The sequence below is a fragment of the Homalodisca vitripennis genome, chromosome 2 (assembly GCF_021130785.1).
Source record: "Homalodisca vitripennis isolate AUS2020 chromosome 2, UT_GWSS_2.1, whole genome shotgun sequence".
In the NCBI taxonomy this organism is placed as follows: domain Eukaryota; kingdom Metazoa; phylum Arthropoda; class Insecta; order Hemiptera; family Cicadellidae; genus Homalodisca; species Homalodisca vitripennis.
Genome location: NC_060208.1, coordinates 173,250,188 through 173,261,534, shown reverse-complemented (window position 1 = coordinate 173,261,534; position 11,347 = coordinate 173,250,188).

Genomic DNA, 11,347 nt, shown 5'->3' with positions numbered 1-11,347 from the left:
ACGGGCTACCCCTCGACGGGCCCGTTCCGTATCTGTGTGACATGTTCCATATGGAGCAAGGTCGGAGAGACTCGGACGGAGCCGAAACACGGAACGGGCCCGTTCCGTGTCCATCTACCTGCCGTTGTTGTGTGATATACTTACTATAACTCAATGGTTCCGTAAAAACGACGTGTGACATAAGTTTTATGTGCGCGTGCGGGAGCGCTTGCGCCGCCTTGAGGAGCCACAGCTATCCGGACAGAGTGTAGTTACTCTGTACATACATCAATATTGCAAGGAATGTCTTCCTATTAGAGCATTTCACTTGTTACATTTCAAGCAATTGTATAGATCTATGATGACCAGAATGTATTATTAGTTTATAATTCCCACTATTTAAGCAATTAAATTCATTGAATGTCACAAACACCACAATAACTTGGAAAACTTTCATAATTTAAATGCTTAATATTTTACTAACTTCCCAGTCCTTTTTTATCCCACATAAGTTTTAATTAATAGATCGTATAATTGCTGTCACCGTATCTAAAGTGCAAGAACTTGATTTGCATCTTCCCAGTTAATAAGTCTAGTTATGTTAAAAAAGGTAAATACTTTTGAATTGAAATCATATTTTTTCGAGATTAAATCTAATATTCATAAACGTATTTGGTTCACAATTACATCTATATTTAATTTCACGTTAAATATTTTACCAAATCACAGTTATTGCTAAATTTATTTTGAAGACGTACATTAAAAGACTTTTTACTTCACTAACATTCTGACTTAAAATAAACAATTATTTTAAATTTTATCAATGTTTTACTGTCTCAGATAAGAAAATGTAACGGTTTTTTCTGTGTCTACAAGATCATTATTGATTTTTGCTCAAATTAAATACGCTCTGTATATTTGGAATATTACTTAATTACAGTGTATTTTCATCAATATAATCTTCACTGATCAATATAAAATTACACTGAAACATTAGAAATGTGAAGTACAATAATTAATAACTAACTTATTGAGAATTCTGTATTTAAAACCAAATTATATAAATTACAAATTAATATTCAAACGTAATGTGTATTCGATGCTTCAAATATACCATAATAAACCAAATACCAATAACATTCTATTTTCTTATTTACATGTAAAACAAACACTCTTTATGGATTTTTTAGCTCTCAACAAAGAAATAAGTATTTAAATTACTTCTATAACATTTAAATCAATATACAGAGTGTGTATAGATTCAAAGTATAATTTTGATGAAAGCTTTAAAATTGAAAATGTTCATACAATGTTTTACAACAACAACAAGTTTTGTTTTGTTGTTTTAACAACAATGTTTTGTTAAACAAGTTTAACTTACACTTTAGTTTTGTTTTGCTTAAAAGAAACATTTCACAGATTATGTTAACATTACATCATTTATTTAAAAATTGATAATTTATAAAAATATCAGCTGACATTAAGTGGCCAATAGGTCAAGAGATAACTTACTGCCTAATTTGGTAGAACTATATCCAGCTTGTTATATTCCGGACACTCTGTATACTGAAATAGGTGATAATATTCAACACCTTTCAAGTAATGTAAATGTAACCTAGTACCACTTGCTGTATATATGTACATAAACAGTATTGTTTAATGCATTGATAATAATAACTGTTCATAAACTAATTGTGTATAAACGAGACTATTTATTACATACCCTTATACTGATATTAATGGTACATTACAAAGGCACGAATGTAGTATTTATTTATTAGATTAAAAGAACCAAGTTTATGAGGCCAGGTAATCCAAAAGGCACTCCTATCTCCTAAAATAAATAAAGATGTCAAATGTTGTTAACAGATGCTATTATTATGAACTACATACAAAACTTATTACTTCATCACAAGATTGGAATGTGGATGAATTTAATATGAATAAAATAATGTGGGCCTATGGCATAATTTTAATTTCACAAATTCTTCTACCCACAATTCAAATTTAATATATTTTTATTTATCATACTACAAAGAAATGGTTGAAGATTAATCCTATGTTACGATTTCCTTTGCACTCGTAGTTCCAATATGGGATAGCAAGGAACATCATAAAGTTGCCGGTGGCTTGTAAAGTCTTCTAGATCTTAGGTATATATATATATATATATATATATATATATATATATATATATATATATATATATAAATCCAAAACCTTTAATAACCGTGCTATTCCATGATCAAATTAAGCCACAAAACGTGAAAACAATAAAATGAACCCACATTATCATAAAAAGTATTTAAAATAGATTTATTTCATTTAATATGTTATTCATTTCATTTGTAGATCTTATCGAATGATATAGCCTTTATCTCAGGTATGGAAGAGGGACTAGAACACAGAAGTATTTAAAATCTTTGGTGATGAACATCTGCTGCCACTTGTTAACCATAGCCAATAAATCGTACCAACATCACCGCACAATATAACATTTTAGGACAATTAATAAAATTAAATGCATATTAATTAAACGGCATTTTTTGCTTTACATGAAATATCCGATTTAATTTATAACATTAGTTGCAATATTAATTATTTCAGCTTAGAAAGATAATTCGGGATGAATCAAGATTAGGGTATGCTTGCAATTATGTTAAATACTGTGCAAAATTAATGTTTCAGTAAATAACTTTAAAATATTTTGAATGACCAATATAAGGATGGTGAAATGAAATGAGTGAAGATAATGATATAGCTCGGCAATGTGAACATCTAAACCACGTTAGAAGATATGCAACCACAAGAGGAATGTACAAATGTCAACATCGAGGCAACAAGGTAAAGCAATTCATGTATTCTTAATTTTATAAACTACATTTTAAATGAGTACATGTAAGGTTGAATTTGGTTTCCTTAGTCATGGTGGGACGGCATATTTAAATAGCTGAAGGAAAAAAATATGAGGGACGGGGCATTAGCATGATTTAACAAACCATTCGCTCTGTAAATGCAATTCGAAGAAACAAGCGAGCGCAGTGAGTCTGTGATTATAGCAAGTGGAATCATAAAGCAATACACGAAACACTAAATGCATTTCTTATAACCGAAAGTCGTAGAGAGAACATTGTATCCAATTCTTACTGATGAGGTATACGACACAGTTTGTATAAATAAATACTGATATAACTCCTAGACTGGACTGAGGAAATATTATAACATAGCGAAGGGGAATCAAGAACCTTTATTTTAATGCATCATGTATTACGTTTACATATGGATAAATATCATAATCTAAGTATCAATAACAATATATATAATCTAGAAAGCTGTGTGTGTTTTGTATCCAACTTCATTAAAAATTGTATATAAGTATAAGTTGCTTCTTTGGGCAAAATATAAAATTCAAATTTTACGTTGGAAATAACAAAAAATTTAATTAGAAATGCAAAGCCTAAAATTTGAAATACTGAAAGATTTTTCTTAAAACTCTGGTGCTCTTAATCATTAAAACTCAAAAAATGGGTACGTGATGCATGATATATTATGATTAATTTATCTTTACAAATATCATAGGGCCCTGTCGTATTACAAGAAGTGCTTTTACCAAGAAAACTATTAACTGCGACTTTTGAGTTCTTCTAAATTGGTCTAAATTAGATTAAGTGTTACTAATACCATAGGATGTATTTAATAAAATACACGGAATACAGAGCCGCGGGTATATACTAGCCGTTTATATTTTTCTAATGCTAATATTTTGATATATTCTTACATACAGTATTTTTATGTAAATAAATAAGAACCTGCTCTTAAATAAGGAAGGAGATAAACCTGACTCGCTATTATCAATGTCTACTTTACCTCCATTCTTTATTATTTTAATTATACTAAAGAACTAAATTATACTTAATCATTATCGCTCAGATTGGCATAATACGGAAATATATGACTATTTCAAAATTGACTAAGAAAATGTTACATTTGGACCATATTACATTAAAGATCACATTTTTACGGAGATTTAAGTACTTCCCATTACAAGAACGTGACCCTCAGCCGGAGGTAGTGATGCCGGAATATTACTTGAAACCACTCCTCTCTGATTGTATGAAATTATTAATGATCTGCGATATTGCAGAAATCACCGTTGCGCCGTGCCACCCACCAGAGATCAAGGTTGAGTCCTTTGCACACTTCACAATCTTCGTGAGAGGATATCACATCCTCAGAAAATGATTAGTGCATTATTAATAAACATTATTTTAGAAATGCAATTGATTAATTTTCTTTACCCCCGTAGAAACTTCTAGCACTTGGAATCACTGCATGTAAAGGAATGTTAGATAACAAGGTGCTAATATTATTGTTAGCCAATGAAAACCTTTTGTTCCAACGTAAAACATATGTTATATTATTTTCATCTTCACTTTATCACAGAGAACTTAAAACATATGTAACACTACAAAATACTTTAAAATACGCATATAACCTTTGAATATACAAAATACTAAAAATAAATGAATAATAAATGCACTTTTGATACAGATATGGTTAACAATACTATACAAATTTGCGTATAGTTCAATTTACATCCTGAAAAAAACATAAGTATATACATATTAATTACAATAAAATTGAGTGAATACTAGTACATTATATATTTTCTTCCTCACTAGAACCTCTTGTAATTTTTACAAGAGAAAAACAATATCGTTAGAGGGATTGGCGCATGGTCCCGCGCAGATAAAGATAAAACGAGCAATGGTGAACCGGAGTTAACAACGTTAACAATAACATTGCTATCGAAGGAATTGGAGCGATTAATGAACTAAATAATCTTGGGACGGGAAAATTCCCTCATAACTCATTATCTCAAAGTTTATATCCCAGATTCGATAATTTTTATTTGAAACTGATTGGGGTAGAGAGGGTTTCAGGGCTATGTTGTCAAAATTATATAATTTTTCTTATAGTTACTAGCATTTGTCTACTTTTTATTTGTTTGTAAATACATTTACTGACAACTAAACACTGGCAAGATGAAATTGGTCCACATATATAGTCAATAAACTTCAACCGGTTCACAATGATTGCCAGTTATTACAAATTTGTTCCATAATTTAGGATTGCCTTACTCTAGACAGTTACGGGACAGTCCATAGGATGGGTAGTCCCGCATCCTATGGAACAAACTTCTAATATATTTTCTAAAAGCTAAGAAGCCCATTTTTAAATTCAGGTTATCAAACATGACGTATTAATCTGTAAAAACGTTATACAAATATACATGAAATGAGTGGAAAGCCTTAAATTATTAATTTTACTAACTCATACATGATTTACAGTTAAAAAATAGTGTAAATAGTGTAGTTTAAAAAACTGAAACCTGTCCATTTGGTTTGAGTATTCAAAGTATAAAGTATTAAAATTTACAGAATTCATTGAATTGAAATATACGATATCAAAGGGAAATAAATACTTTTCAATTGAATGTCGAAGAAATCTTGTTTTGCTTTAGTGGTTTGTATTTTAAATTTAATTACCAAAGTAGTCTTGCAACTGGAAGTGTTCATTTACGGTTTACACTAGGGATATGTCATATTCTGACGTGAGCTTTATATTACCTGATAACAAATATTGTGTGACTGTATGTTTATTGTATTGGATCAGTAATATTATTGACTGAGCGTTAATAAAGTGTATCACTGGAGGGACGAGACAAATTAATCTATACACTTGAAATTTTGCAAGTGCAATCTTCATTTCCATATGGGATACGCAACATCGAGTTTTATGATGGTACATGTTGCATCATGGAATTTATTATTGTATTGGATTTGTTTTATGTATTGATATGATGACAACACAGAAGAAGAAAAGAAGAAGAAATCGCTGGTTAAAAATATTTATAAAACACATGAAGCAATCGTATGATATTTTAATATAGTGAGACTTTAGTTACATTCTATCGGATCCTTCGATAGTTGTATCGATTTATTTCTATATAGACAAGATATATTTCGACGATAGTGCATGTCTTTCTATGGGATTTTACTGAGCACTAATAGGTATCGAGAATCTACTGAGCTATAAACTTGAAGTTTTATATATTTTACTAAGCCACAACTATGGATTCGCGTCCAATTCCTCTTCTGTCTGACTGTTTGTCTCTCTCTGTTTTTATGTTTGTTTGTCGTTGAATACCTCAAGAACAAATTGTTTGATTACATACTTAAAATGTTCTATGTAACTTAATTTCTACATAGGCAGCGTCGTTTTTTATGACAGTCATGCCCGTTTATGGGATATGGACATCTATATTCTACATGTGTAGTCAAAAATTACTTGTATAAAATGTTCTCATGCTGCAGAGGTTACAATAAACTATTGCTATATTACACAGATTATTACTACATTGTATACATTTTTAAAGTGTTAATATACATCACAAAACCAATTGCGATATCTTCGTGAGCTAATAATTCGTTACGTGTGTGAAACCCAACAGAAATGACAATCCTCAAAACTACTCAGAATTATTAAAACACGTCTTATGACGTACCCATTTTACACATGACACATCAAGCATAATGAGGTTTGAAACTATAAAGAGTGGGTTAATAAAGCAATGTAACAGCTAAGACCTTGCTTCAAGCGGAAGGTAAAAATGACCTGAACTCAAAATTCATACTCTCATTTCTATAACTAAATTATCATTTACAGTGAGTCGACAATAACTGGCTATTTCTTATTGGAAGAGAATTCGTATCCAATTAACTATGTTTAATGTATCAAATATTAACCGAGAGCCTTATCAATTGCAGAAAAGGAAAGTCATTGCAAAATTAAGAACCAGTTCGCTAAAGTTAATTTAATAATAAGTTATTGTTGTTTTACTATTACATTGGTACTAAAGTGAGTTTAAACATAAAATATTCATTTCCTCAAAAAATCGGCCTATGTTTTATACATATCATGCAGTTGTGATGTAATGGATCATGTTTCATCTACTAGTGGTGGATAATTTTGCTGAGGCAGAACTATGGTTACATTTTAACACTAAAGATGAGTTGCAGCAGAGACTCTTATAATCTTAATTGCTGTACTTGCTTACTAACTATACTAACTTACTTGTAACCTGCGATCAGTTGAAGATCCCGCTTTGACTCACTAATAAAAGAAGATCGTCAGTGAAAGCCACATTGTGTTTTGTCGGTTCTTAATTTCAGCCCATATATATATATATATATATATATATATGTGTGTGTGTGTGTGTGTGTGTGTGTGTGTGTGTGTGTGTGTGTGTGTGTGTGTGTGTGTGTGTGTGTGTGTGTGTGTGTGTGTGTGTGTACAGGGTGTCCAAAAAGTCCCGGGTCGGTTAAATATTTTTCAAAATAGAGCTACAAAACCTTACACAAAGTTACTGGACATAAAAATCTATTTTATCACATATTCAGTGATCCGCTACTTCTTCAGGGGGGCGGCCCGCCAGGAGTCAGAAGAAAATCTTAAATGTAAGCATAGGTTGATAAACCAAAAAGCTCATCAGTTTATTTTTTACATTAACCTAAGTTGCAAACTCAAGCCATCTTTGAACGGCTGTCATTTTTGACTCGGTTATCCGTTTGAGGTCGGATTTGCGGCTCTGTACTCTACTAATAAAGACTTTTTATTTGATATGCATATCAACCTATGCTTACATTCAAGATTTTCTTCTGACTCCTAGCGGGCCGCCCCCCTGAGGAAGTAGTGGATCACTGAATATGTGATAAGATAGATTTTTATTGTCCAGTAACTTTGTGTAAGGTTTTGTAGCTCTATTTTAAATACTTTGAAAAATATTTAACTGACCCGGGACTTTTTGGACACCCTGTATACGGGTGGACCAATACTTCTCGGTGTCGAACGAGGCGACTCATCTCTTGTGAATTACATTACTGTATTCTCATCCCAAAATGTTGTTAATTAAATTATTATGATTAATGATTATGATATAACTTACACCTCGGGAGCGGAATTTGTTCATCTTTTTTTCTTCTCCGGGTTCAGCCTTCTTTTCTTCTCCAAGTTCAGCCTTCTTTTCTTCTCCAAGTTCAGCCTTCTTTTCTTCTCCAAGTTCAGCCATCTTTTCTTCTCCAGGTTCAGCCTTCTTTTCTTCTCCAAGTTCAGCCTTCTTTTCTTCTCCAATTTCAGCCTTCTTTTCTTCTTCAAGTTCAACCTTCTTTTCTTCTCCAAGTTCAACTTTCTTTCCTTCTCCAAGTTAAACCTTCTGTTCTACAGTACTGTCTTCTGTTGTAGAAACTTTCCATCATCTCTACATCATCATTAGATTTGATATTAGGGTTACTTGGTTCACTCCTCACCCCTCAAATGAAACTGCACAGTTTGTAACTTGTTTATTTTCATTAGTTACATCAGTTTCAGAACACACTTTCCTCTTTTTACAATTATTGTCAAACTCAATTTCTGTAAAAGATGTAATTACTGGAAATTCAGCTTTATCTACATCTGTCAATGGGTTATTTCCCTCTCTTGATAGTGGTATAGCTGTAATTCCCGTCTCTTTAGCTGCTCTTGCCTCAGTAGGGACATCTGTAAAGAAAGCCACATCAGTTGTATTACAAGAAATTTCTGTCAAAATCTTCTTATAACTTGCTGCATCCCCTTTCATTCCAACAGCTGTATTCCAACAGTTGTTTGGTCAGCTCTGCTTCAACTAAAAACATTTTCAAATACATTCAAAAAATAAGATTTAGAAAACCACCAGTTTTGAAAGATATTTTAGTCCATTCAAAATTAACTAAGCACAAAGACCAAGAAAACATGACAGTTGGGTCATATCCTTGCAATAAACCCAGGTGTTTAGTTTGCAACATGTGCTCTACCTCAAAAACATTTACAAGTAGTTCTACACAAAAATCATACAGTATATTTGAAGACTTAATCAAATCAAAAATATTGTTTACCAAATTCAGTGCAAGTCATGCCCTAAAGATTATATTGGCTCAACGATAAATTCTCTTAGAACACGAATGACAGGGCACAGGCATGCATATAAACATAAAAAAGACAGAGCAACCTGTGGTGGCACATGGCTTAATACATAATTTAAATTTTGAAGAAACATATTCAGTGAAACCTATTAGAAAAATATCAGAAAATTTAAGTACAAACAGTCTTAGAACCATGGAACAAGCCCATCTACTCGTCACTAAATCAAAATTGCCAAGTGGATTAAATTTAAGGTGACTTATTCAACAAAGTGAATTTATAAAATTAAATCATATGTTTACCATTCTACATAATTTATTCTTTATTTTCATTTTCTGTGTTGATGTTTTTGTTTATTCTGTTTTTATAGCCCTATTTTTTTGTAATTTCCTGAAGACGGCTTAAGCCGAAATATAGAAACTGTTTAATACATTTGAAGATTTATTATTGAAGATTAATATATATAACTTACCTGTTAAAAAACACACAATAGAAAAAAATTAAATTAACGATAACAGATACCCGATCTTGCACCACGGCTAATTTCCAAACTGTTTCCTCTAGAAATTTCGCTCATAGAAATCTGCCATACATTCTAATATTATGGCATAAATATATTGACTTTTATTCAATTTCATTTAATTATGTTACCAAGACGTTAAAACTATGCAACAGTTTACATTTGACAGTACTTTATTTATGGTAACTAAAACGGTATTAATTTATTACTATTATTAATTTAGACAAATGGTTTTTTAATATCTCCATCCTGTTCTAAGGTATAAGTGTGCTATAGCTGAAATTTGCTACTTCTACAATAAACCCCTTAGCTGAAGAAGGAGAATTGAAGCTGAAACAGGTTACAGTATATTCGAAACGCGTTCTGGTAAAACCCTTAGCTCTATTCAGCTAAGAAGTTTTGTATACAACTAGCAGGTTTCAGCTACACACACATAAACATCCTGTAGGACAAGATGGAGATGGTAATAAATTGTTTTTGAATAATCTGCGTACTCCACTTTGCTCAACCTCTTGTCTGATGAATTAACATGTTTTAAGTTCAATAGTATAGAGTAGTACTGGCTGCAAACAGCAATTTTCCAAGTTCCATGGTTTCTTCGCCATGCTGATGAACTCCGAAAGAACGTAAACAAGATCGTACAAACTTGCTCAAAATGTATCCTACATCACTTCGATGTAGGTCGTTCGCGAAAAGGCCTTTGTCGGTTACCTAAATGGTATCCGTTACGCAAAGCGATTATGTCACAAAGAGATCGGTTATCCTCTACATATCCATTGCTCAAGTGGGTTTGACCATCGTTACAAACATAACTATGAGCGTAAGATCGTGTCAATATAGCGTTGTTACATGATTCGCATATTCAGCTAAGGAGTTTTGTGTAGAGTTAGTCGATTTCAGTTACACACACTTCTATCTTAGGACAGTATGGATATAGTAACAAAATACCTTTACCTAAACAGAGTACTCCATTTTGCTAAAAGTCTTGGTTGGTGAATTCAAAGAACCATAATAAGTTACTCCTATGAAAATAAACACTTAAATCTACGTTCTGTTTAATTTAATGATTAACATATATTAACATTCTTCTAAGAACTGCCTTAGTAGGATACAAACAATAAGTTATTAGACCGATGAATAACATGCTGCCCCTTTAACGTGTGAGTAATATACTAAAAAGAAACTGACCATCGACATTATACAGGGAGGTAGTTTTTCATCCCTGTCACGTCACTGTACACATCCACTTGACCGCTCTTTCTGGTCTACTGGACATTTATTGATAAGTGGAGAATTTTATTTGAGTCTCCTGACACATCAAATATTTCGAAAACTATATACTTTTACTATTAACTTAGTTAAACGTTTCGCGTGCATGAACACACAATAGTACTCAATAGTAACAAAAATGCGCACTTGAATCTTTATTAAAGTTGCTCACTAATACTCGACAAAAACTAATTTAAAATGTGTTAGTAGTAACGTTTTCTATATTCTAACATTAAATATTGTATATACCTAATTATAAACATATATACAAGAATAAAATACACCTATTTCATATTATTTCATATTATGTTTGTTACATGCATATCAGTGTATTACTGTTAAACATGTTTTTTTTAATATATTAAGTTAATATATTATTCATACTATTTTTAATACCGTTTATAAAACTTTGTATATTTTCAATTAAACAAAGAAAAATTTTCAATTAAAAATATCGTTGGTAATGGTAATCATTGTGGTGAAGATATAGACCACGAAATGGCTGAAATTGCCAATTAACCTGTGTTATCTCCGATTTTCCTGTTGACACTTTCCCAATACACAAAGTTCGCATTGCATGTC